Here is a 7,109-nt window from a genome sequence, read left to right as displayed (position 1 = left end):
ACGCCAGAAGGAAGCATCTCCATGGGCCATCAAATAGAGGATGTCATTGAGTTTTGTGTTGACTTCATTCCTGGCCTTAAGAAGATTGGTCTCCCTCAATCGCGGTATGAGGGGAGACTGACTGGAAAGGCACGCTAGGAGGGGACTCAATAATATGTAGGGACGGGCATTCTTTGTCTTAAGCACACTACACAGTTGTACAGAACTCTACCTTGGTGAGCCGTGTGTCGATAAACACAAGAACATTCTGCGCTCCAAACACCCAGAGCAGTGTGACGATTGGATTACATGTGAACACATCAGGACTTTCGGCAGTTTGTTGGAGACACGTCTCAGAGGTGACAACACTGTTTCTGATGAGCTGTACTCATAGGGGACCATCTTCGACTGTATTGACTTACAAAGCATACGAGATAAATGGGAATACATTTTACACGATCGCCCAAGATCAAAAGAGCACCAATCAAAACAGCGGTGTCCGCTTTGATGCAGCAACCAAGAGGGGAAAGGACACATATTATGGTTACATCGTGGACATATGGGAACTTGACTACGGACATGATTTTAAGTTCCCTTTATTTCAGTGCAAATGAGTCAATCTGTTAGGAGGCGGGGTACAGGTAGACCCATAGTACGGAATGACAACAGTGGATCTGAACAATCTTGGGTACACAGACGAACCATTCTTCCTAGCCAATGATGTGGCACAGGTTTTCTATGTGAAGGACATGTCTATCAAACCGAGAAAAAGAAAAGATAAGGAAGAGAATTCATCAAACGATGAGCCAAAGCGACACATAGTTCTTTCAGGAAAAAGAGAATCGTGGGACTAGAGGGCAAGACAGACATGTCTGAAGATTATGAAAAGTTTCATGAGATTCCTCCGTTCAAAGTGAAGGCTGACTCAAGCACCCTGTTAAGCAATGAAGAATATCCATGGTTACGACGCAATAAGCAAAGGACACAAACGAAGAAAAAGTGAAGACTTTCTCTCCACAACTATTACCATGATGCCTTTGATATAGGATATCACTGCAGTTACATGTGAAGAAATGAAATTCCTTTTGTAACAGACGAGTTTCCGTATGAAACCCTGATACTTCGAAAGAGATTGTCTGTTTTGTACACGAAGTGCATCAAGTTTTTGCCGTAACCCTCTCAACTTTTTAGCACATGCTATGTGGGTGAAATGATGATACCATGCCAATTTTCAACCTCTTCAGAGTTCATTTGAAGTGCTTTTCAATTTCAGGGTCATATAGCTAAAATAAATCAGTAAATGCATGAAAAATAACAAATGAAGTCAGAAAGGGTTGAAAATTGACAATGTGGCTTTGAATGGTGCATTTTGAACACACAAAAAGTTTGGAGTTCAAATAAGTTCAAAAAAATGAAATCCCTTTGTAACAGATGAGTTTCCATATGAAACCCTGATACTTCGAAAGAGATTGGCCGTTTTGTACACGAAGTGCATCAAGTTTTTGCCGTAACCCTCTCAACTTTTTAGCACATGCTATGTGGGTGAAATGATGATACCATGCCAACTTTCAACCTTTTCAGAGTTCATTTGTAGTGCTTTTTAATTTCAGGGTCATATAGCTAAAAAATCAGTAAATGCATGAAAAATAACAAATGAAGTCAGAAAGGGTTGAAAATTGACGATGTGGCTTTGAATGGTGCATTTTGAACACACAAAATGTCTAGAGTTCAAATAAGTTCAAAAAATGAAATCCCTTTGTAACAGACGAGTTTCCGTATGAAACCCTGATACTTCGAAAGAGATTGTCCGTTTTGTACACGAAGTGCATCCAGTTTTTGCCGTAACCCTCTCAACCTTTTAGCACATGCTATGTGGGTGAAATGATGATACCATGCCAACTTTCAACCTTTTCAGAGTTCATTTGTAGTGCTTTTCAATTCCAGGGTCATATAGCTCAAAAAATCAGCAAAAAGAATGAACTTGAAATAATCAATTAAAATATTCTGTTATGATCAACTAAAACAAAACTATAATATTCTTCAATAGCAAAAAGAATCAACTAAAAAGCTTTTATAAAACTCTAATAGCAAAAGGAATCAACTAAAAAGCTTTTATAAACCTCTAGTATTTTTTAAACTAAAATTATATAAAATTTATGCAACTAAAATTATCAAAGTATTTTCTGTTCAAAACATTAATGGCAAAAAGAATTTTGATAAAGAAAATTTTTGTTAGAAACTTTAATACCAAACTAAAATAACAAAATCTGTTCTTGATTAAAACAGACATTTAAAATAAACTAAAAATTACCAAATTTAATATAATGATGAAACACAATAATATTAAATAGCAGGAAAAAGAATGACTGAAAAATCTATTTTTATAGTAAAGTTATTCACAAGCTCGTGATTTTCACAAATTTAAAGAATTCACATTTAAACTATTCAAATTTGAAAATTAATGGCACTAACAGAAAGTCTATAATTTTTGTGACCTAACAGCAAAAAGAATCACTGGAAAACTGCACAAAAATAAATAAAGCAAAAAAGAAAACAAAAAACAGAAAAAATGCTACCTGCTGGGCCACCACGGCCTGAATACGACTAGAAACCCAGCTAGTTGGGCCAGGATTCAGGCCCGCAGAAGGCCCAGCAGGCCAACAGGCATAGCAGTGTCAGAGTAGGCCCATGGGCCTGCAGTTCAGAGGAGTTCGAGAGAGAAGGCGGGGCAGCGCTTATAAACAGGTGCGGCCGCTCCTCAGCTAGCGAGGTGGGACTAAACATCCCACCGCACCGCGGCTTTAGCAGGCGCGGGCCTTTGGTCCCGGTTGGTGCCACGAACCGGGACCAATGCTGACCTTTGGTTCCGGTTCGTGGCACCAACCGGGACCAATGCCTCCCTTTAGTCCTGGTTGGTCTACCAACCGGGACCAAAGGCCTCTGCTTCCCGCCTTTTGGGCTGCTGAAAAGAGACCTTTGGTCCCGGTTGGTGGCACGAACCGGGACCAAAGGTTGGCTTTTGTCCCGGTTTGCGCCACGGACCGGGACAAATGCTCTGTGTATATAAGCAGGACTTGTAAATTTTTCAGTTTCATCGACCATTTGTCCCCCGACGACGCCGAGCTCATCGACGCCCCCAGGCTGCCCGTGCTCGCCGTCGCCGTCACCGCCCGCTCCTCGCCGCCGTCGCCCCGCGCCCTTGCCCTGCCCTGACGCGCCGCCCCGGCCTGTGCCCTTGCCCCGACGCACCGCCCCAGCCCGTGCCCCGACGCGCCGCCCCAGCCCGTGCCCCGATGCCGCCCCACGCCCCCGGCCTGCCCCGACAACGCCCTACCCCGACCACACGCTGCCGCCACGTTCGGTCCGGCCGGCCTTCCTCTCTGTTTTTTTTCATATATATGATTTTTTAGATTATATGTGTGTGATTATATGTATGTGTGTGTATATGATTATATGTCCTGTTTTTTTCCAGATTTTTATGATGATTTGTTTTTTGCATTTCTATAAAAATGTATTTATATGTATGTATGTTCTCTGTGTATATATGTTCATATATGCAAAAGTTAGACTTTTAGAAAAGTTTTATCTATGTATGTTCTCTGATTTAGTGCATTTTAGGTTAGTTTCATTTTTAGAAAAGTTTTATATATTTAGGAAGAAGGAAGAGAAGGAAGAAGGAAGAAGAAGAAAAAAAAAATGCAAAAGTTACATTTTTAGAAAAGTTTTATATATGTAGTTAGGAAGAAGGAAGAAGGAAGAAGAAGAAAAACTTTTATATATGCAAAAGTTACATTCTTAGAAAAGTTTTATCTAGGAAGAAGGAATAAGTAAGAAGAAGAAAAAGAAGGAGAAGAAAAAGGAAAATAATAAGAGGAAGAAGGAGAAGAAGAAGGGGAAGAAGAGGAGAAATAAATGAGAAGATGAAAAAGAAAAAAAAGAGGAGAAGAAGAAAAAAATAGAATTTATATTATTCTATTTTTTCTTCTTCTCCTCTATTCCCTCCCGGATAACATTTTTTTCCATGTATGTATGTCGTCGTTGTCGATATACCCCCTCCCCGATAACTTCGACATGAGGGGGGGGTCGATATACCCACTCCCCGATAACTTCGACATGAGGGGGGGGTCGATATACCCCCTCCCCGATAACTTCGACATGAGTGGGGGGGGGGGGGGCGAGATTTATAAGATATTTATCAAGAATGCCCCCATTATGTATGTGCACAAGTCACTACTAGGGAAAACCCTAGCAGTAGCGCGTGTTTAAAGCCTATCAGTAGCGCGGGGTGCAACGCTACTAGTAAGGTGCTACAGCTAAAGGTTAGCAGTAGCGTGGGTTGGACCACTCTACTGCTATATCGACTTAGTAGCAGCGCTTTGTACTATGAGCGCTACTGGTAATTAGTAGCAGCGCTTCTCCTAGCACGCGCTACTACTATTATTCTGTATTTCTTTTTTATTTCATGTTGTATTCATACACCTTTATACAAGTTTTCATACGCAACAATTTAGAGAATGATTTTACATCATAATGAGTTATTACATCACTGGGAGAAAGAACCATGGACTAGTTTCAATTGGATGGACATCCACTTGAAACTAATCCGCGGTTCTTTCACCCAATGATATAATATATCATCATCATCATCATATCATTAACAACTTATCATCATAATACATCATTGTCATATAACACCTCCTCCTGATCATCGTTTTCATCGATGAGACATCACATATAAGTTGGTCACTAGCCATAATCACAACTACTCATCATCATCAACTCTCATAAACATATTGTACCTCATAGGACCTACTACATTCTCTTAGGACCTACTATATTATCTTAGGTAAAATAGCATAAAACAAGATAGCCCCTGACTCTCCATTATGGAGAATGGAGATTATCCTGTCTCCAATTCTTTCCTTTCGCACAATGTTGCTTCCAAGAACCTCCTTACGATTGTCCATACATTTTTTTCCATTCTTTGATTATCATGTGTTCACCGGTTTTACAAATCCGGTATGGACAGGTGAGATTCGTAGGACGACCTGGCTGTATGTTCAAAACATCAAGGCGACCATTCTGATACATCAAATGAGGCACACAATCCATCGGGATTTTCTGTTGAAAAACATAGTAATAATTTCGTAGTTAGCAATGTAGTTCAGTTTTAAAAGTATGCAAAGGATGCATGGATGTCGTAATAGTAAAAAATCTTACCAGGATATTTCCATGGAAGTTATCGTGGTTCAACACGTGCACTAGTGGCACGTATTGACCATAATTTGGAGGAGTTCGATAAAAGGCATTGTAATTCTCAAGATCAGTACAATATGCGACCAGATGACTTTTCTCCTGATATGTTAACTCAGAGCCATCGATGTAGTTGGTTCTATCTACCATCTTCCACACATTCTTTGAAGAATGAAAGTAAGCTATCAATGGAAATAATCTGTCAACTATTTTGAAATAAACATATAAATTACTTAATAACTAACTATGTTTGAGAAGCTCACATAGGGGAAGAATTGGAAGCGTATCAACAAGGACCCAAATGTCCAAATTGTCTTCGGCGGTGTCAGGATCACCAAGATCCATGGTGACAAGCATACCCTCATAAAAACCATACATCTCGCAAAGTGCTTCCCAATTCTTGCAACCAAAATGGGTTACGCTCTCAGAATTGTACAGATTTACTTCAAAATCCATACCATGATGAGTCCTTAGGTGAATTTTCTTTATTTCCATACTTTCATGGTCTTCAAAACCCATCCTCTCCAAGACATAGCGTCTTAAATAGCATGGGATAAGCTAGTCGAATTGTAAAAGATCAAAAGTACACGTTGAAATAGTTGAAGTCGTGCTTAATTATGAAAAAAACACTTGTCGTCGTTGCGTACCGTTTCAACATCGATGGTCTCCTCGAGCTTAATGCTGAAGCGCCGATCTTCGTCGAGGTCAAGGAACCTGTCGCACATACCTCGGTCGTCGTGGCACCAGTCGCACTCCCCCGAGAGACTTTCGTCGTTCGAGTATGACATTTTCTATGTTCATAATTCAAAGATTAAACTTGTACAATTAAATATATGTACACAAAAACTAAATTAGAAGATTATTATTCATCACGGGTTGACTATCGGTCTGTCGAGTCTTTTCTTGAAAACTCTCAGCTCACGTGGTGTATATATTCGACCGTCGGTGATGGTAGCTGCTCCTTTCGTTCCCGAGTGCATTACACCAAATTGTCTAGCACACGGGAATGAAAGAGAAGCTACCCCCACGACAACAGTTGGGATTCTTCGTCCTCTCATATATGGTGGAGACAATCCCTCACTGATTCCTCTCTGACATTTGCGACTGTCGGTGATGGTCGTTACTCCTCCTTCCCCTAGTGCATTACACCAAATTGTCTAGAACCCGGAGAAGAAGGAGAAACGACCCCCACGACAACAGTCGGGATTCTTCGGCCTCGACAGACTTAAAGTCAACCCGAAATATCGTTTAATTATCTTTCAAGAAAATCCAGGCCACTCGATATTTCCTACATATTCTAGCACAAGTCATGCCAAAATTCACGGAAAATTCCGGCATGACCTTTGCCAAAACAAGACATATCGAGCGCCTGAAATTTGCCGGAACGGAAATTAATCAACACTTCGGCAAAACATAGGCCACTCGGAGGTGTAACCTGAACATGACCGGCCACTTGGGCAACCACATATCCTATTTGAGCAACACAAGATATACATGTTTTTATCTACATCATATCTTATAGGACTCATATTGACATGGAGACTTGGCTGGTCTCACCTCGAGATCGGAGGGGGTCGGTGACAGGGACGACGGCGAGGATGATGGAGGGGCTCCTTGATTTCTTCAAAAACAAAAACCCTATAAGTTATCACTAATACATCCCGAATAGTATCATACATATAACATCACTAATACAACTAAAACCCTAGCGAACGATGGGTATCGACGACGAGGATGCGGGATAGGCATCGTCGACGTCGATGCGGGAATAATTGCTTAAACTAAAAAATAACAACAAATGTGACATGTTCAACTAGTTCTATTAATTCAACTAGTTCTTACTAAATATAAACTTACTATAAATAGACATAAACTAG

This window comes from Triticum aestivum, chromosome 5D (assembly GCF_018294505.1).
Source record: "Triticum aestivum cultivar Chinese Spring chromosome 5D, IWGSC CS RefSeq v2.1, whole genome shotgun sequence".
In the NCBI taxonomy this organism is placed as follows: Eukaryota; Viridiplantae; Streptophyta; class Magnoliopsida; order Poales; family Poaceae; genus Triticum; species Triticum aestivum.
Note: the sequence above shows the minus strand (reverse complement) of the source record.